Below are 22,634 nucleotides of genomic sequence, written 5' to 3' on the forward strand. Positions count from 1 at the left end.
TAATTGGCATCATCGAAAAAGTAAGAAAATCATGTGAAATTGCTTACAAAAGTTTTAGAATGTTGTCAATATATCGACTATCGGGTGAGGCTGAATAGGCTGGGTCAATTTGTTCTGCAACATAGAGGCTGGGGCATGATCTTATGGAAAGTTTGTAAACTGAGTATTTAAGTATTTTATCCAAGGTGGGGTGAGTTGAAAACTGGAGAGCGTAGGTTTCAGGTGAGAGGACTAAAAGTTAAACGGGAACTGAGGCACATTTCCCACTCAGACAGGTGTGCGTGCATGGAATTGGCTACCAGAGGAAGCGGAGGAGGCTAGTACACTCAGAAGGTTTTAAAGGCAACTAGAGGAGTTTCTGGATCGGAAGGGTTCAGAGGGATAGGGGCCAAGTGCAGGGAAGTGGGACTTGTTTAATTTTGGCGATGTGGTCAGCATGGACGTGATCCACAAAGACACCGTTTCCATGCTGTGTGCCCCAATAACGGCTTGAAAGGATTACTTTTAGCGGGGCTTCCCATCGCTCTCTGCGGCTGTTCACCGGAAAGATAGCATTGTAAAATACTGCAGAACCAAAAGACTTCCTTACTTTTGCCCCGACTGACCATATTCTGTGAAATATTCCCGGATCCTCAGTTGAGGATGTTTGCTGCTGGAAGTCACCTCACAAACCGTGTTATCTCGTAATGTATTGAGCGAATGGCAAAACAGTCAGCATTTAACACGGAACAGAAACAAAAATGACAAAGCAAATGCATCTTTCAGACACAGCGAAGCATGAACTCTGAATGTGATACAGACCGTGGGCATGAGCCATAAACTCATCTCATAACTAACAGCAGGGCAATTCCAAACTACTCTTTCAAACATACTGGAGCCTTAGTGCACCACCACTTCCCAGAAAGTGCTGAAAAGAAAGGAAGAAACAACGCAACAAGAATGGCCCATAAAAAGTCAAGTTCACCAATGACAGTCTCGATTAGATTACCTTTCCCTTCTAATGTCTGCAGGATAGGAATGAAGAATACCTAAGACCACGTAACATATTGGAAACATTTCCCTTTCATCAGAATACCAAATAACGACGACTAGAGTCACCGTAGGACTATGTTTCAGACAGCGATGAAGTAACAGTCTCTTTTTGGTTCCAGTGAAAGCTCAACTCACTGTGGGACGAAACAACAGCAGTCGAGCCTGCGATTTTCAGTGTGGGAGGCGACCACCGCACGGATTGTGTCACCTTTGCACTCGCCAACACTGCATTCAACTCTCCAATACCGCTGCTTTTAGCTTGGCTTTGACCAGAGCACATTAACACGCTGCAGCGATGAGATTTGAACCGACACCCGCCTGCCGAACAGGAACCTGAATCCCGCAGCTTAGGCCGCTTGGCCATGGTACAGAGGCCTGCTTTCCACCGCCCCCCCCCCCCCCCCCCCCCCTAGTGAAGTGTGCTGTTTCTGATCCGTCGGCATCACTGCAGGATTTTCAGACAGCGCCATCCTCCCTGCGACATGTCCGTGCTGGATAATATTCTGTTGTGTCGATGTGCCCCGGCTTTGCCAGCATCACCATGGTCTAACTCCTTACATTATGTTGGTCGGACTGTGATTCCACTTTGATTCGCAAATGTGTCACAAACCACCTTAGATGTGCTGGCTCTTCACAGAGATAAATGTGTTTCTCTTTTGGTATCATTCTCTTGCCTTCTTCCTGTAACTCTGCACACTTTCACTTTCAACATAAACATCGAATTAGTTTTTAATTAACTCGATTGATACTGCGTCTTTGTCAATTTCAGGCAGTGGTTTACAGACACTAACCACGCGCTATGTGAAAACATTTCTCCTCAAGTACATTTTTCTTCTTTGACTAATGATTTTATAACTCTGCTGAATTGTTCTCGATCCTTTCAGGCATGGGGAGCATTTTCCCTTCCTTATTTCCTCTGTCTATCCCAGTCGTGTCTTGGAAAGGTTTGACAAGGCCAGCTGTCGGTTTTCTGCTCTCCAAGAAGAACTTCCCCAACCTTACAAATCACCTTTATTGTTGATATTCCTCATACACCACACCATTGCCATTAACCTGTTCAGCGCTGTTTCCAATCATTTCATCTCCCCACTTCTTCAAGTTTAATACTCAGAACTGTGCAAACAACCAAGATGGTGGATTTATTCAGAACGGGATTGTGTGGGTGAGCATCCTGAAACACTTGTTTCGCTTTCGCCACATGTGGTACTGTGCCATGACTACTGAAATGACACTTCTTACTCCAGAATTCAGCGTTAATTCAAGTTGTGTGTGTGTGTGTGTGGGGGGGGGGGGGGGGGGGGGCTTCCTAATTTACACCTTTTTTCATCAAATAGCTGATAGGACGACCAGGCAAAAGTGAAATCAAACGACCAAGGCTCGATGGCGACTTCAAGTAAGACATTCTCACATGCCAGAATTAACACAAGCTGCTGAGCGAAGATCATGCACCTAGATAAGTGGCATTCTTACGTTTCCAACACCAAACCAGCTGAAACTCGCTCAGATCCAACAAAATTATACTTTGATCTCGGGTTTCTAAGCACCAAAGTCTTTCAAGAATATTGCCTTCTCATTCCGTATCCTTGTTCACTGGACAGTGCTGTTTAACCCTTCAGCTTGGACTCCATCGGCAGAGTATTCAGTTATTTCCCTCCACCTGCAAGCAGTGTGAGGGGAGGCTAGCGCGGATATGCTCTCATCAGCAGAGCCAGTTCCATCAAGTGCTGGAAATCAGCAAGTTTGATTGTGAACTTTCTGTAAATATTATTTATCTGAGAGACCGATAAAGATGTTGAGTTGTTGGGAAAGACAGAATGTACTCCGGATTCTCTACCCTCAAGTAAATTGATGTGAGGACATTTTTGTGCAGCCTGTTTGCTGTTCAGAATCCACCTTCACACAGCAATCCTGCAGAAAGGCTTTTGTAACTGTGACATCGGTTTCTTTGCTGCAATCGGGCAGCAGTTAACACCTGAACCCCAGCTGTCCTAGATGAAGAGAAAGCGAATGAAACCCTCAGTCACTGAGAGTCATCCCTACAGTCCTGAGCTGCGGAGCTGCAGACAGTCTAACGCGGAAGGGAGGGTTAACAATGAGGCATTATTTCACCATCAGCCACTCTGTCCCAGAGGCAGGACGAGGGGCAGCATCAACGTGTGGCATCACTCATTCGCTGACAGAAACTGTTCAGCCCATCGAGTTCACGGCAACTCTCTGTCGCTTGTATATCTCTGTGGTTATTCATAATTGGCGATCTATGCCCTTATAATGCGGAACTGTGTCAGTGTCATAATGCTGTCTCCAACAAGTTGATCCAATTGTTTCTCTTGTCTTTTACTTTCACGGGGAGGACATGGCTGTGTGAAACACTGTGGGGAATAACTGTTATAGAGCACTAAACAACGAATATATCTCACCTTCACCAGTTTATTCCCAGCTCTGGCAAATGATTTTGCGAATCAGATCAGAGCAGATAGACAGAGAACAGGAAAAGAGCTTCCCGAACTTCACGAGTGTGTTTCTTCACCTGTGTCAATTTGGCGGGTGTATCAGTTCGAAATATTCATTTCAGATATATTGAGTGAAATGAAATGGAAAGTGAAACAACATGCAATACGTAGAATGGAGCTATGTTATAGAGGAACACTGGCGGGACAGTACACACACTGAAACGTGGAATTGTCAACGAGCAGAGGATGTTTTCAATCCATTAATTTCCGGGTTATGAGCCCAATAGGTTCCAGCTGCGCCGCTCTGTTAGCGCTGACTTTAGCATGAATTACACTGTCTTCAGCATTTCGCCTGGCGTGTGGCATGTACCGCAGAGGATGATGTTGAAAGGTCTTCACTATTATTGTGTGTGGCGCAGGTGTGTCACGGCTGTGTTAAAAAAACCTGTGGGGAACTTCCACATTCTGTTGCTTTAACTGTGATTTAATTTAGAATCAGGAAATATGTCACAGTGCAAAGTGAAGCCATGCAGCCCACCTTCGCTGTGCTGGCACTGAACAATAAGGAAATGTCTGTGTGGTTCGATTGACTGACTTTATTTGATTGTTTGATTGTCACATGTACCTGGGTTTGCGATGTTAAAGGCAAATCACACTAATCAAGGACATGCAGATTACCGTGTGAGTAAAAACAACATTTTGGACAGCTTAAGGCTTTCAGGTTAATTCACACAGGACGTGCGCTCGGCAAGATCCACGTTAACAGGATCAGCATCATTTGAAGTTAGGGAATCAATTTCTCAGTCTAGTAACGGCCGACAAGAAGTTGCTGGTGTATGTCTTGAAGCTTCGGTATCTTGATCTGACCATGATCTCATCGAAATGTTGCCTTCTGAGTCAAAAATAGAATTAAATGGAAAACTCCAGGGCTCAAGTGTGACTTTTCACACGTACATCACCCACCCGAGGCGACATCACACCCAAGATCAACGAGCCAGAACCGCAGCTTGTGCGGGATCGATAAATCAGGTAAGTCTCTTTGTTTAAAAATAGGCTTTTTCTGTTGTATCGGAGTGAAGGCAGCATTGAGATTTAATAACATTTCCTTGACATTCTGACCTCCAGTTTCTCGGAAGCTGTGCTAGCCACTGTCCCCGCGAGAGGGCTCCCACCATTGGCAGCTGGACGAACTCATCTTTAATTGGCAATCAGTGTCGTGGGAGAGAAACGTGTACGCGCTCTTCAGCTCCATATCAAACACGGGTTTAGGGATCGGGACGGGGGCGAGAGGGAGTGGGAGTTATGAAAATTCTGGAAAGTTGTACAAAGGGGAGATCACGCATGCACAGGAACCCATCTTCTTTTGGGAACCTTGTGCAAATAACGCCACCTGAAACAAATAGAAAAGTGCAGAACTGCAGGGAAAAAGAGAATCTCTCCCAGTCATCGGGAACTGTGTCTGTGTCCTCCTCAAAGTCACATCGAAGCCTCTGCTGTCTGAATCAGCATGGGTTGTTACTGCAGCGAGTCCTGTCGCTCAGGCACACTGCACCTGATGTGTATAAGCTTTATCACATTACCCCAAGCTCAGAGAATAGATTTCACAGCTCACATAATCCCAGAGTGACAGGGAACAGAAAAAAGCGATTCAGACAATCATCTTTACACCCATGGGAAAGAAAACGGATGTCTGCGAGCAGATAGTCTCGACCACTGTTGTTGTCTGTTTGACAACAACCAGGAAATATTTATCTTGCTTCTTAAAACAGGTGTGAAAATTTGATGAGCATAGATACATCTACCTGCTGTTAGTGAAATGATGAACAGCAGAGTACAGTTCACAGAGTATGGTCTGACATCTGGTTTATGGGCTCAGCACGCTCCAACTGTGACCCCCTGCTCACAGGATTTGAGCACAAACAAAGGAATGACTCCGTGACAAAATCTGTTGAAACGGAAATCTGTGAGGAATTGAAAGCGATGGAATGAAAAGCCACTTGAGAGCGGGATGTGACATCATCTGTGAAGGGGTTGTTTTCCAGAATCGAGGAGAGTGGGCAGTGCTGTTTCCATGGGTCAATATCAGGATAGATAAACTGAATCAGTGTCCAATGTTATTGAAGGGAGCCTTGTCGCCGAGACCCATTGTTCCTTTTGTACAATGGTACAAAAACACGGACGTTTTGTGTAGAGGGAACAACTTCAAAATCGTTCATGAGGCAAAATGCACAAATGAGCAAAACAACAAAGCAACCACAGGAACTGGTGTTACGTGACGGGGTAAACCCCCTCTGCTAATGTAAACCAGCAAAGCAGAAAGGATCCATCCTGTGCTGTATTCTGTTAAAATTCAACAGGCAAATAACTATCCCAAAAAATCACTATTTAAAGTTAACATTAACAATTTTATTGTTATTTTTAACATGTGACAGAGAACAATCAACTTTCAACTACTTACAACTCCTTTCTCTAAACCTTCTGGTCTACAATACCTTCCCTCACCCCGACCCCATTAACATTTACAAAAGAAAATCTAATTAACAAACCAGCTAGTTGTCGAATCCTCTCGTTGTATCTTCCTCTGTAGATTGTTTTCTCCAGGTCGGTGTTGATGCTTATTTTCAATGCAATCTATTTCTCCAGATAGTCACCTCTTGGAGATTTTAATAACATCCTGCATCTGTTGGCCTTTTAGCTGTTCTCTTTGCTGTTCTTTGCATCTCTAGGTAACCGTTCAAAATATCTGATATTTGTCTCACAAAACGTCGGATCGTTTCATTGGTTTTAACATTGTAAAAATACCAAATTCAAACTTGATTGGGGCATAATTTAAGCTGATTGGCCGAGTTCGAATTTGTTTTTTGCATCCATGTAACACAGCTCTTAGTTGTTTCGACCAACTGTCATGTTGTTACCTTGTTCTGGACTTTTTGTGCAAGCCAGACATTTCAACACCATTAATAGTACATTACACCCAAAACTTCATAACACTGGCATTTGCCAAGAAAGTCTATTTCGCTCAACATCGTTCTCTGTCAATCTCATCTGCCTGAGATTTGAGCAATCTCTGGTCTATGTTAATCAAAACTGCCCTATTCTCATAACCTCAGATTTAACCCGCCCCCTTATGTATGTCTTACAATATTAATTGATTCCTCACTGTGTTACTTAAGCACACGTTGAGAAGAAATACAAATGAGAACAACAGTCACCTGTGTGACTGCGATTTGACCCAATGTTGCTGCAGCCAAACGACTCAGCTGTAAGTGAAATAGCCCACACCTTTCCGGTACCGGTAAAGAGATTGCATAGTATAGTGGTAAGTTTTCATAAGTTGAGTTAGACCCAGCATCATTACGCAGGACGACATTTACTGAGATATAAAGACATGATGAAGTACACGGGGGTTGGGGGTGGAATATGGTTAGGAAGGATATGATCAGAGTTTCCTTGATACAAAATCGTTTGAGACGACGGAAATGAGATTCCAAACAATTTCATCAACAGATGCCTAAGGGAAAGACAACGGAACGAGGACATTCCGCAACCCAAAGGACTAGCCACACTACCATACATCAGGAGCATTTCCGAACTGACAGCCAGACTACTGCGACCACTAGGACTCATAACAGCACACAAACCAACAGCCACTCTCAGACAACAACTCACCAGAACGAAGGACCCGATACCCGGCATGAGCAAAACCAATGTAGTGTGCAAAATCCCATGCAAGGACTGTACAAAACACTACATCGGACAAACAGGAAGACAGCTAACGATCCGTATCCATGAACACCAACTGGCCACGAAGCAACATGACCAGCTATCCTTAGTCGCCACACACGCAGATGACAAGCAACATGAATTCTACTGGAACAACACTACCATTATAGGGCAAGCCAAACAGAGAACAGCCAGGGAATTCCTAGAGGCATGGCACTCATCCACAGACTCTATCAACAAACACATTGACCTGGACCCAATATACCAGCCACTACAGCAGACAGCTGGAATTGACAACCGGAAGCGGCAGAGACAGGCCACCATAAATGCCGGAGGAAACATCACAGAAGCGATTCAGAGGAGGCTCCAAGCACTGAGGATGTCGCCTAGACAAGGGACGAAACGTTTGCAACACAAATTCCCAGCTCGGCGAACAGAACCACAACAAAATAGACTTGATTGAAAACTGGGTTTCCGTGGGTCGCTGCGTTGTTTGTAGACAATGTTATATTACCGCTGACACAGGGCTTCTCATTCGGTCGGCTTCAATTTGGCATGGAATTCTATTCAACGACACTTCACTAACTTCCTTCTTCAAGTGCCTACTGACAACACGAAACATACTGCACTCATCATCAACTTCATCATGGCTACATCCAACGACATGTTGCACAGTTTTCATGAATACTGAAGATAGAAGAATGGTTTGCAAGAGTAAATTGAATTTCAATTTAAATTATAAAGTGATAATATGAATTTCCCAAATTCATATTTATTACCTTGGCCAGAACTCTAGCCAGGCAAAGGGGAAATCTGTCCCTGAATCCCCAATATCCACACTGCCTTTTGCTCCATGTGCACAGTTGGAAACCTGTGTGAAGGGGCATGCAGTCTTCAGAGTGCCTGGGAGAATCCTCCACTGTCTGATCTAAAGCTGCAACAGGAGCTGTGTATTCCAGCTGTGAGAGCAGTGGGATAAAGGACCTTGGTATTCCGTGGTGTGGATTCACAGGGTCCTCATCATGTTATTGTTTAAAACTCTCTATCAGAAACAGCACAGAGAGGAATAGATGGGGACCATTTCGGTCGCCAGCGCTACCCCGCCATTTGATGTCATCATGGCTGACCGAACCATCAATGTCTTTTTCCAGCACATCCACATCAACCTGTCGCCCAAAGGGAAAGAGACACTGAATAAACCGAAAAAACTCTGCAACTGTGGGAGGGAAATGTGTTTAGAGACAGTGGGCTTCTGCAGTGGGTTTTGTGAATGAGTGGCCGATTCTGGGCTGATCAAGTTTCAAGTGATATGATTCCCTCAAAACTCACCAACCAGAAAGTGAGGAATATTCTCTGGTCAGTAGCAGGGCGGAGAACTCCAGACGATGGGAACTGATGATGAATCAGCAGAACGACCATTCATTCAGCTGAAATCAAAACTAAACTCCAATTCAGGTGTGACTCAAAATTACAAACTTTGAATCGCAATCTTATCAATGCAGTAGAAGTCCAACACGTCTTTCATTGTGCCACAGAGCTGTACTAGCCTCCATTGTACTGCACCCAAAGTTACGGTGTTCAAGTCTTTCACCAAACATCTGTTTATCCTCGCCCCAGTTTACAGTACTTGGTCCTCATCCGTGCATGCTCTAGCTCCTCAAGTGTTCTGCTAAGTACTCCTGAAGCATTTTAATGACACTTAGCTTCACCACACGTTCAAATAGTGAGTTCCAGACAAACGACACTCTCAGGATGTAAACATTCTTCCTAAACCTATTCTGAACATTTTCTCTCTAGCGTTTCATCTATATCCCTGGTTATTAATCATTCCCATAAGAAGTTTATTCCTGTCACACATATCTATCCCCTTTCTGTGCACGTTAATCAATTCCGCTCTCAGCTTTCTCCGCTCTCAGATAAAGAGCCCCAGTCGAGCTCATCTATCTTTGCAGTGGCGTGAGTGTAGTGCTTTCAAAGCGCAGCAGGTCAGGCAGCATCCCAGCAGCAGGACAATTGATGTGTTGGGCATAAGCCCTTCATCAGGAATGAGACGTTTGAGTCGGGGTTGAGGGAGGGGACTGGGAGTGGTGGTCAGGTAGCTGGGAAAGTGATAGGTGTATGAAGGTGAGGGAGATGGTGGTAGTTCAGAGGGAGATTGTTGGTCCAGAGAGCAGTGCCGAGTTGGAGTCTTTACACTGGGATACTGTGGGGGGAGGTGAAATGAGGAAGCTTTTAAAATACACATTTGTCCCGTGTGGTTGCAGGGTCCTAAGGTGGAATATGGGACGTTCGTCCTCCAGGCATCGGCTGGTAATGCAATGGCGGTGGCTTGTGCCAGAAGCAGCGATTCTCTTCTCCACAGATGCTGTCTAACGTGCTGTGCTTTTCCAGCACTACACTCTCGACTCTGAGCTCCAACACCTGCAGCCCTCACTTTTGCTTATCTTCACAGGGGGAGTGTTCGAGCTCAGGAACCATCTTGGTAAATCTCCTCTGACCACGCTCCGGTGCAAACACACGCTTCCTGAAGGGTGGCGATCAGAACAGAATAAAGTTATCCAAAGAAAATCAGAAATAACCGAACAAAACCAGCAGGTCTAGTGCATCTGGGGAGAGATGTTTCGAACCAAACGATCCGCCTTTGGAACGAATGGTATGTGTAGTTGGGGCAGGAACGTGAAAGAAGGTGGACATGGGCTAAAATGATTGAATTCGATATTGGGTACTGAAGATTACACGGTGTCTCAGCAGGAAATGACGTGCCGCTCTTCCAGCTCGCGCTGTGCTATACGGGATCTCTGCAGCAGACCAAACTAAAACGGAGGCATGGGAACGCAGTGGGCTGTTGCAGTGACAGGAACCTAGAAGCTCACGGTCTTATTTTGCTTGCAGACAGAACGAAGGTGCACGCACGTTTGTCACACGCTCTGTTTTTCTCTACCCAGTCTGGACGAGATCACATTGTGAGCAGGAAATGCAGTTTGCTAAATTGAGTGATGGGCAGATAAATCACTGAAACTTACACAATGAGGAGAGACATCATAAACGATCAGCATTGTACCTTCTTGGATTTCATGGAATGGTGCCATATGGGGAAGTGCTGGAAGTCAAGAAGGATTGGACGATGGCATACAGAGAGAAAGTTTCCTGCATTGTGCCGGTATTCAGTGATATGGGCTAGTGGGGAAAGGGCAGAATGTATGTCTTCCTGTGCTATATGCTATAAATAAACAGCTCACTCCGGAGCAAAAGTATTTAATGATTTTCATTCCAACACTGACAGTAGGTACAGCTTGCAGAAGTCACGTGTTTGCGCTATCACTGTCACTCTGTCTCCCCGAGAGCAGCAGTATTCCCAAACATTGATTCAGACAGAACAGTTCTTCCTGTGACATGCCCCTTCGAGAATGGAAGGACAGATGTTAATAACCCGTCCTTGGAACGGAGTAACTGTATTGCTCAATAACAATCACTGAACTATCCAAACTCCATTTGACATAACGTTACCCATAGCCTTGTATGTCTTGGCATCACAAATTCACATCCAAATATTTCGGAAAGTTATGGGGATTTCTGCCTCTTTGATCCTTGCCTACACTGCATTCCAGATTTCAACCACCCACTGTTTGAAAACGTTTTTCCACGCCTCTGACCTTAAATCGATGGCCAACCGTGGTCGAAGTCTGCATCAAAGTGTAACATGTACTTCAGTCTATTCTATCCATATCCCTCAGTACTTTTTGCATCTTAATCATGCCCCCCCCCCCAATCTCCTCTGCTCTAAGAAAAACAACTCTAGTTTGTCCAATCTCTCTTCTTCAGCCCAGACAATATCTTGTCAAATCTCCCTTTCATCGTTTCCAGTGCTATCACATCTCTGCTATAATGTAAATTTCATATCTAAACACATTGGTCTCGCTTGAGCCGAATGAACAAGTGAAATAAATGATGCGCAATTCGACAAAAAACTGGTGTTTTTTTGAAAAAAGTTTCTTTTCCTCAATGCTACCCTGTGCCCTTTTCCTGAGCCTGATGTTTCAATAATCTCTGATCCACGTCAGTAAAAGCTGCTACATGAGGATTGATCTCACAACCGCGGTATCCAAATGGATCAACTAGTTTGAAGGTCCCGATGGTGAGAGTTGGGCATGGTCACACAGCAACAGTGAGCGCAGCAACACCAACTGAACGGGGTCAATGTGAAAGTGATTGTAAGGGAAATGGGAGGGGGAACTTAAAGGAGGTATGTGTTTGCGGGAGGGAGGGAAGACTCCGAGAAGGGGTGAGTCTGAATCCTGATATATGACTCGCAGATATGTGTGTGTGAGAGAGGGGTTTGGTGGCAATGTAATCATAATCTCTGAGAATGTTTTCATGTAAAATCAACTAATTTCTTTCTGTGTGTTCTCTGCATGAGTCACAAGGAGTAAAATGCAGTGACTTGGATTCGTACGAGCTTACTGTGGCCACAATGCAGGATATTTTATCATTGAAACCATTACTGAGTCATGCAGAGACACGCGTTTAAAAACAGCAATAATTACAGTGACAGAGGAGATGTTAGGAAGAGTAGCAGATGCACAACAGGAATATTAGGCGAGGGATAGCAGACATGTGGGAATTCAGAATTGGATGAATTTTAAATTCGATATCCTCAGACGCTGTGGTGGTTCCATCGGACTGCATGTTGAAGACTGAGTTTGATGGATTTCGAGTTAGTGCGAGATATTGGTGCAATGTATGTTTCAATAACAATGAGTTTTAAAACTTCACTAATTTACCCACACAAGGAGGTACCCATTGCTGCAGGCAGTAACATAACCCCTGTTCCTAGAACCAGAATCATGCAAACTTTGTGGCACAGCCGCTCATATCAAACCGGAAGTGGGGGCGGAAATGAGCACGTGAAGCTATTCTGTGGCACCAGTGACATGATTGTTAAAGGTGCGGACATTGAATCATAGAGATGTACAGCATGGAAACAGACTCTTTGGTCCAACCCGTCCATGCCAACCAAATATCCCAACCGAATCTAGTCCCACCTGCCAGCACCCTGCCGATATCCCTCCAAACCCTTCCTATTCATATACTCATCCAAATGCCTTTGAAATATTGCAATTGTACCAGCTTCCACCACTTCCTCTGGCAGCTTATTCCATACACGCACCACCCTCTGCATGAAAAGGTTACCCCTTAGGTCTCTTTTATATCTTTCCCTTCTCAACCTAAATCTATGCCCTCTAGTTCTGGACTCCCCACCACCAGTGAAAAGACATTGCCTATTTATTCAAGCGTGTGAAATGCTGAGGATGGGAGTGCTTCTGGTCAAAGGCGAGGTGGAAGGGCATCTTGGTCTCAATTTATTATATTATTAAGATTCAGCAGCAGCATTAACCAGCACTGAGGATTGGCTCAGAGGAAGATTACTGAAGCCTTAAGTGAGAGGCCGATGTATTGAAAACATTCTAAGAGATTTTCCTTAAGAAAACGGTATTTTGTTACTTTGACAGCAAGAACGGATTTTGCTCACATCGTCTCCACATCAGTCTCTTGATCCAGTAAACACTCCAATCCAGCGTACATTGCTTTCATTCCAACACAGGGACGCGTAGTATTCGCTCTCCATCTGGGATAATCTAAACTGACAATGTCATTCTTTGAATGGAGAAATGCAGCAGGGAGTTGTTAGTGCAGCGGTGATCTATTGGGCTAGTAATCTTTGAAAACTGGAACGTGGCAGCTGCTGTTATTTAAATTAGATGAATAAAATCTGGAAAATTAACCCAATCTCAGAAACAGAGACAATAACTTTAATATGCTGAAAACTCATTCATTCATGTCCCTTCGAAAGGGAAATCTGCCGACCATAACGAGTCCTGTCAACATGTGACTCCAGACCCACAATAATGTAGTTCACCCATAAATACCCTCTGACTCAATTCAAGGTGAATTAAGAATGAAGAACAAATGGTCTTCAGATCAATGATAACAACTTTTCGTGGGAGAATAAGGAAGCATAAAAATACATGGACAACGGGGGAAATGGGAATCGTGTCTGTGTGGACTCGAATTCAACTGTTTATCAAACTAAGTAGACAAAAGGATTCCCGCAACGCCAAGAAGTCAGGGCCATGGGGTGACTGTAGGAAGGGATTCAATTACCCACTGAGGTGTAAACTCACTTGCTCAGTCAGAATGCGCACAGGCCATTCACCACACCCATATCTGAGAAGTAATCACTCCGGGGAACAACTGACAGAGTGAACAGCAAGTTTACAAATAACAGCAGGAGGTCGATTCTGCTGTTATCGCAGCTGTTAATCCCGACCAGCAATGAACCATGTTTGCATGCGTGTTTCCAGTGGAGTTCCACTGTTTTTTGATGTAGACAAATGATTTAGAATTAGTTGTAGGAGCCATGATTCAGAGATTTGCTGATGATTCAACAATTGGTCGTGTAGTTGACTATAATGAAGAATGTCAGAGGCTGCAGGGATGTATCAATAAGAAGGAAAGGAAAAATGGCGAATTGCATTGAATTCAGACCAATGAGTGTTAACGAAATTGGGGAGAAGAAACAATAGCAATGAGTATTATGTGTGGTGTAGACAGACAAAGAGATCTTGGAGTGGACATTCATGATCGCTGAAGATCAATAGACAGGGGAATCAATTGGACGGAAGTACGTACTGTAGATGCTGGAGAACAGAGTCAAGATTAGAGTGGTGCTGAAGAAGCACAGCAGGTCAGGCAGCATCCGAGTTGCAGACAAAAAAATGACGTTTTGGGCAAAAGGCCTTCATCAGGTATAAGGCTTGGAGCCTCGAAGTTGGGGAGATAAATGGGTGGGGTGGAGTTTGGGAGAATTTAGCTGAGACAGCAATAGGTGGATGGATGTGGGGATAAGAGTGTTCGTTCGGAAAAGAGGTTGGAGTGGATAGGTGGGTAGGAAGACAGACATTTGGGACAGGTCAGTAGGACGGTGCCAAGCTGGAAGGTTGGAACAAGGGTAAGGTGGGAGGTGAGGGGAAATGAGGAAACTGGTGAAAACCACATTGATGCCATGGGGTTAAGTGTCATGAGGCAGAAGATGAGACGTTCTTCCTCTCGGCATCGGGTGGTGAGGGAGTGGCGGTGGAGGAGGCCCAAGACCTGCATGTCCTCGGGAGGGTGGTGGGTGGAGTTGAAGTGTTCTGTCACCGGGCGTTGGGTTTGATTGTTGCCGGTGTCCTGGAGCTGTTCTCTGAAGCGCTCTGTGAGAAGGTGTCTGGTGGCCCCACTGTAGAGGAAACTGCATCGGGAGCAACGGATGCAATAAATAGCATGTGTGGATGTGCAATTGAATCTTTGATGGATGTGGAAGGCTTCTTTGGGGCAATGGGCAAAGGTGGGGGTGTGTGGGGCAGGTTTTACAATTCATGTGTTGGCAGAGGAAGGGTGCCGGGAGGGGAGCGTGGGTGATTGGAGGGCGTGGACTTGACTAGGTAGTCATGGAAGGAATGGTCTTTGCAGAAAGTGGATAGGGGTAGGGAGTGAAAAATATCCCTGGAGGTCAGTGTAACTGATCTTTTTTAGAAACCCACTGACTCTCACAGCTATCTGGATTTCAACTCCTCCCACTGCACCTCCTGCACCAAATTTATGCTGTGTTCCCAACTCCGCCGCCTCTGCCGCATCTTCTCCAAGAGGACCAGTTCCACAACAGAACACAACAGTTGGCCTTTTTCTGTAATGACCGGAACTTCCCCTCCCATGTGGTTGAAGATGCCCTCTAATGCATCTCATCCATGTCCTGCACGTCCATCCATGAACCCCATATCTCCAAACACAACAAGGACAGATCAAGGACACGAGGAAGGCCCTCAACTTCCATTCCACAAATCTCCGCAAAACTCGCATCATCCGCTGACATTCTCACTATCTCTAAATTGACCCCACCACCAGGGATATATTTCTCTCCCCAAACCCATTCATTTTCCTCAAAGACCTTTCTCTCCGCGACTACCTAGTCACGTCCATGCCCTCAAATGACCCACCATTCCCTCCCAGGACCTTCCTCTGCCACCGAAGGAATTGCAAAACCTGAACGCACATCGTACCCCTCACTTCTGTACAAGGCTCCACGGGAGCCTTCTACATCCATCAAAGGTTCACCTACACTTTCACAGATGTCATTTGTTGTATCTGCTGTTCCAGATGCGGTCACCTCTACATTGGGTAGACCGGATATCTTCTGACAGAGCACTTCAGAGAACATCTCCATGATACCTGCAAGAATCAACTCCACTGCCCTATGGCCAAACATTTCAACTTCGCCTCCCACTCTCCTGAAGATATGCAGGTCCTAAGCCACCCCCATTGCCACTCCCTCACTACCCAATGCCTCATTTTCTTCATCGGGACCCTTGAACCCCATGGCATCAATGTGGACTTCATCAGTTTCCTCATTCCCACTCCCTCCTCTTTCACCAGTTCTAACCTTCCAGCTCAGCACCGTCCTCCTGACCTACCCCACCTGTGTATTTTCATTCCCACCTATCCATTCCACCTTCCTCTCTGACATATCACCGTCAATGCCCACCTCTATCCACCTAATGCACTCTCAGCGACCTACTCCCCAAACCCACGACCTCTCATTTATCTCTCCACCCTATAGGCTGTCTGTCTCATTCCTGATGAAGGGCCTTTGCCCGAAACGTTGATTGTTCCTCAGATGCTGACGGACTTGCTGTGCTTCTCCAGCACCACTTTCATCTTGAGGGGAATAAGTTGATTGAGAGGGATTGTGGGTTTTTCTGTTGTTGACCACAGACTGTTGCAGCTACTAGAACTTTAGCAAACACCAGTTTAGGGAATAGCTAAAAGTCTGAGCACAAGTGTGGTCACTGCATTAATCAACATTTATTAAGTTTTTAGATTAAAGATGGAGGGCTGAAGTATGCAACTTTGCCCATCAAGACTGATTCACCACTCAATTAGTTTATCGTTGATTCCTTCCTTTCAAAGTCAGTCTGCTATTGGCCTTGGAGGGGAACTTGCAAATGGTGGCGTTCCGTTGAATGTTCCAACCTTGTCAGTACAGGTTAGTCAGTACAGGTGTTCAGCTTTGAAGGTTCGATCAAAAATTCTCGGGTGACTTACTCCAGTGCATCGTGTAGTTGATGCACTCTGCTGCTATTGTGCCTTAACGGTGAAAGGAATAAATATTCAGGTATTAAATCGGGTACAATCAAGTGACTGCGTTATGGTGGAATGGTGTCCAGTTCCTTAAGTGTTGTTGAAGTCACACCCATCTCGGCAAATGGAGAGAGTTCTGTTCCACATCTCATTTGTACCTTGCAAACGATGTAGGATTCACGGAGCAATGAGTTGAGTTTACAATCCGAAACTGTCTACCAATGGACATGTTTTTGTTGTGAAAGTGTTTATATAGCCAGTCTCAGTACGTTTTTCCCAAATTCTAGCTCCGTAGACGAAGACACAGGGAAATTAGGTTACAGCAAAGCCATTGAATGTCAATGTAATATGATAAGGCTCTCATTTGTCAGATTTATAATGACTCTATTTCGTTCTTGTGTGGACCAATCTGATTCCAATCGCTAGCTGAGTTCAAGTTCCAATTCTCGTCTGTGCTTGAAATTTCAACCGTTGCCTCACATAAAGTTCTCCACCTACTTTAATAATATATAAGGACGCTACAAGGGACAGCAGATATTTACGAACATGGTGCCAACCCTGTAAAAAATGGAGCTCTATAATCACATTTACAAACTTTCAATATTCGTGGGATCTTGACAGGGTAGATATGGGCAGATGGTTTGCCCTCTGGTATGAGGAGAGCACCAGAGGACATGAACTCAGAATTAGATATTGCCTATTTAATTCAGAAATGAGGAGGAATTTATTTGCTCATGGACCAGTGATTCTGTGGTTCTCTTTCCTGAAACTGTTGTTGAGGCTGATTTGTTGTGTATTTTCAAACTGTGCCAGACAGATATTTAACCAGAAAGTCGATGAAGCATTATCGTGGTTAGGCAGGAGAATGGAGGTGAAGATTATCAGATCAGCCATGCATTCGTTGAATGGCGGAGAAGACTCGATGGGCTGAATGGCCGACTTCCAATCCTATATCATTTGATGTAACGCCTTAATTTATTGATAAGTTTAGAATTCTGAGGGGATGGGATAAAGTGATAGAAAAGGTTTATCAAACTGATCAGACAGATCAGGAACTAGGCTCATAAACTGCTGAACAAGAAATGTGTTGTGGCTTGATGGCGTAAATGGCACTGGGCACACCACAGATGGGTATGTGCAGACGCTGTGATTGCTAAAGAAAATTCGTGGATCTTATGTTGTTGCCAACTTGGTGATCACGCTGGATGATGGATCGCGGTATGATTCACACAACAAAAGGTTGTGAAAGAATGAATGATTTGTTTCATTGCAAAAGTTTTCTGCAGTTCCAATTCAATTGACTATTTAAAATACTGATCAGAACTTTGTGTGGAGTGTTACATTAAAATTCACAATCCACAGGATAAAATATTGCACCCGATCTCTCCTTATTTTTTCCACTTTCATTCGATGTAAATTCATAGAAAGTCAAGATGGAATGAAAGGAGGAAAGAAATGTTGCACTCTTTCATTATACCAATTTAACTTACAACAGAAACAAATTGCTTAATTTCAACTTTGATGAGGTATCAATTTATCTCAAATCTCCGGTGCAAAGAAGGGCAAGAGCAAGATTCTCCATCCAGTGTATCCTAAAGATTCGAGGCACAAAGGGAAACCACAGCTGCGTTTGATAGACGTAACAGCCAAAGTAGGATTCAAATCCACACATGCGCAATGAAAGAGCAATCCGTCGCCTTAACCTCTGGGCCACTTCAGCCCATGGCAAAGGCGCTCACATGTGACCACATCAAGATTACATAAGGTGCACCGAGGGGATAAGAAATTCCCTGAGCGGAATCGAATTCACGCCATTATGTTTCTGCTTTCAGTGGAATAATAATACCAGCAAAATCCAAGGGATTGACCTCGTCCTTGGAAGGAATACCTTGTCCTTGATTTATTCCGAGTCGGAAATGTCTCAGAATGAGCCAGCAAACATGAAATTCCCGTCACATTCACACGCACATTTAGTCTTGATGCATAATTTCTGCAGACAGTTTCTCTCTCACGTGAAGAAGTATATACGGAGAAAGAAGTGAAGGTGATGTTTTAGCTCGATGGGCTTTCTCATATGGCTGAACCTGAAGTGGATAAAATTCCCGGAAATGCAGTATTGTTCGTTTTATTTTATTAATTTTGCTGCAACTTCACTTTGTTCATTGCAATGATCGGAAGTGAATTGGATTTATGTGATTGGAACGTTAAATGTTGCATTCAATTTTGCTCCGAATTTATTTCAACTTAAAGAAAATACTGATGAGAAAAACAGAAGGTTAAACTACAAAACAAGATGCCGGTTTTGATGCTCAGTTAGTTTGGCAGATGTCAGTGGTTTCAAATGAACCCAACATCATGGCGAATGTCCTCCCACCTTTAAGCCATTGGATTAAAGCAGGAAATCGATCTCTAAGGGACGGGTCACTTCCTATTCATTATGGAATAGTCTTCCTTGACAATATACAAAATCTGCTCAGTTCCATTTATAATGCTTCATGTGGAATATTAATAGAAATCTTTCAAAACTCTGAGGGTTTTTTTTGCTGAATCTTACTCAGCAGCATACGTTTCCGATATTTCTTTGCATCTGAAGTCGTCCAAATTAGATATTGTTTCCTTGCACCTTCTAGCCCCACAACCTGGCCACAGGCTGTCTCTCTCCTGATGAAACTCACTGCTTGTGTGTCTCTTATTGTGCCTTTCCAAGTATTTTGGAAACGGATTCTCTGAGTGACAGAAATTCTGCTCCCATAATTTCTTTGTCCTACATCGATGGTTTTGAAAGCATGACGTTCAGAAATATACGAACTTGAAAGAGTGAATTTGCCACCTATTTACTCTCTCCAAACCCCAAATACTCTGGAAAACTTCCATTCGGTTTTCCTTGGTTCAGTGTCAAATTTTCCAACACACAAATATATAAAATGGCATCCCCACTAAACGCCGTCAGCATCGTCTCTAATGCCTTAGCAGCCCAGTAAACGCTGGCAGTGCCCTCTCTGATAAAATCACCGATTCCCTACAAGGCAGAAAGTACAGTTCAGCCAATTGAGTCTGTAGGAACACTCTGAACGGCATCTCAACCAGATCTAGCTCCCGTCTCTATCCCCGCAGGCCTCTGGCTTGTGATTTCAAACAAACCTGATGGAATAAAACCTGGCATCGTGTGACTGCTGAACTTATCACTAGGTTACCCATAGCTAATTCACTTAACTTACTGAATTCACTCTCTGGACACATCAGCGCAATTTAACATGACCAATCTACCTGACCTACAGACTTAACAGCAGTGAACACGATCTGTATCATTTACACACTGGTAACTCAGCCGAGTGAAAGCAAGCTGCGCCCATCAACAGGAATTCAATGCACTCAAACGCGGTTCTGTGCTGTACAACCTCATTAGATCTGCTGGAAATGTTTCTGCACTCAGGTCTGAATGGGTTTACTCTGTTTTCTGCCTCAGATTCCTGCTTTAAATAAACACATCAGTCAGGAACAACTCTACATAATGGTTTTCATTGCAACACAAACACAATGTGCAGATTGCTGAAGTTACGTGTTTGCACTTTCACTGACACTCTCTCTCCCCAGGAGTTGCAGTCCTTCCCCAGCTGATTCAGACAGCACTGTCCTTGCTGTGACATATCCAATCGAGAATGGAAGGCCAAGCATGAATAACCTTCACTGGGGACAGAGCCACAGGTTTAAAACCTTTACGATGCTCCCAGCGGAGAATTGAGCCCTGTGACAAGAGGGGACACTAACCACGATACTGTGGAAGACAACATCGAAGGAAGCCCTTCAGCTTGTTGTGGCCGCACTTGTCCAACACAACTGGTTAACGACCTGAATCAAGTTTTCCATTGTTTAGCCCATAGTCTTATATGTTTTGGCATCGCAAATTAACATCTCAATTTTTTCAGGTTGGAGGGTTTCCACCTCTCTGACCCTTTCCACACATCTACTCAAAGCTTTCTGCCTTTTTCCGAAATCTCTTGGCCCCAGTGTTCGATCCCTCCATCAATAACAAAAGCTTCTTTCAGTCTATCCTATCCATATCCCTCATTATTTTGTACATTTCAGTCGTGTCTTCTCCAATCTCCTCTGCTCGGTGACAAACTACCCCAGTCTGTCCAATCTCTCCTCATAACTGAAACTCTTCAGCCCAGACAATATCCCATTGAATCTGTCCTGCAACGTTTCCATTGCGATCACATCATTGCTATACTGTGAATTATAGAACTGCACACAGTAATCTAGTAAGAGCCGAATTAACTTTTTGTTCTATTCTGTTACAGTATGAGGGCGTCGCTGGCTCGGCAGTATTGATTGCGATCCCTAATTGCACAGCGGGCAGTTGAGACTCAACCGTATTGCAGTGAGTCTGGAGTCGCATCGAGGCCCGACCAGGTAAGAATGGCAGGTTCCTTCCTCAAAGGACGTCAGTGAACCCGATGGTTTTGTTTTTTCAACAATTGACCATGGATTTATAGGTGTTATTATATTCGTAATTCCAGATATTTATTGAATATTAATTCTACCACCTGGCAAGCTTCGAGTCAAACCCGGGTCCCTGGTTCATTTGCTTGGTGTCTGAATTAACAGTCCAGTGGTAATAGTGCTTGGCCATTGCAGAAAACCCGTGAAACTAATCTTTCCCAATGAAGTCGCTTTTCCTCGATATTGTAATGTGTCATTTTCCTGAGCTTGACCCCCAATAATCGCAAGTCCATTCAGTAAAAGCTGCTACATGAGGATTGGTCTCACAACAGCGGTAAGCAAATGGATCAACTGGTCTGCAGGTCCCGATGGAGGGGTTGGGGCACGTTCACCCAGCCACAGTGACCGCAGCAGCACAGACTGAACGGTATCAATGTGAGAGTCAGTGTTAGATTCTGCAGTGCCTTACTGAAATAGGAAATGATTCCACAACCACATGATGAAAGTGCAGCGCTCCCAAAACTCGTGCTCAGATAAATCTGGTAGACTCTAACCTGGTGTTGTGTGATTTTTAAATTTATACACCATAGTCCAACACCAGCATCTCTAAATTAATGAAATGGGGGTGTGGAACGGAAAGTTCAGTTAGTGATCGAAGGAGGGAGAGAAGTCTCTGAGATCGGGTGGATTTGAATTCTGACATATGAAACCCAGAGATGTGAGCGAGCAGAACTTGAAGGCACAAGATCATCACCTTGGAGAAAATTACCATGTTAAAACAACTGATTCCTTTGTGTTTCACAAAACCTGGGGCAGATAGAGTAACCACTGCCGTGACTCGGATTCTAACCGAGGTTGCTGCGGCCACAACGCAGAATACTAACCACTATACGATCACGGCATTCCACAGACGAGCCCAGCGACTGGGCGCAATAAGTACAGTATCATAGGAAATGTTAGGCAGCGCACCAAATGCACAATATCAGTGTTAAGCGAACAGTGGCAGATTTGTGGGAACTCAGAATGGGCTGACCGTTTAATATCGGTTCCCACAGTGGCTGTGGTGATATGACTCTATGATTGACGCTATGAAACAAATATCTGGTTGGGATTAATATGCTGAATGCTGAGATAAATAGATTTCTCCAAAACATCAAAAATTCCGGGGACAGTGCAGGTTTTGTTGAAATGTATGCTTCAAGAGTAATGCAGTTTTACATCGGCTAATTCACCAGTTTCCCCCACAAGGCAGTAACCACTGCTGCCACAGAGTCCCAATTCCGAGGCCCAGAATCAGAGGAACTGAGTGACGCAGTCACGAAGATCCAACTGGAAGTCGGGATGGGAATGAGGTCGCACAGATACTTGAGGGCTCCAGTAACACAACCGGTGAATGCATGGTATTTCTATGACGGTTTAGAGGCGCAACCAATTCCGAGGTTGGGAGTGCTCCTGGTCAAAGACGGGGCAGAAGGGATTATTTTTTCCCGTTTATAGCAATCTACAGTCCATCTTGCTGAGACAGCTGAGTGCCACAACTGGAGCGTGGGCGGCTGGTTTGAAGTTTGAACTTGCTTCACTGCCACCCACTTTCCTGGATTGAATTGCTTTCACCATTTTCATTTCCAATTGTTTGATATCTCTCTGCAGTCTGCGGCTTTCTTCCTCATGGTTAATTGCATGATTAACTGTTGTATTATTTGCACACTGCTAAATCACGGCCACTGCAAGTAAATATGAATCATTGATCTATTTGAGAAAACAGTGGAACTAACTGCAGGCATGCTTCGTAGGTTTGCAGGCGATACC

Source organism: Chiloscyllium plagiosum, unplaced genomic scaffold, assembly GCF_037043375.1.
Source record: "Chiloscyllium plagiosum isolate Xiang-an unplaced genomic scaffold, Cpla_swu_hap1 HiC_scaffold_39, whole genome shotgun sequence".
NCBI classification, from domain to species: Eukaryota; Metazoa; Chordata; class Chondrichthyes; order Orectolobiformes; family Hemiscylliidae; genus Chiloscyllium; species Chiloscyllium plagiosum.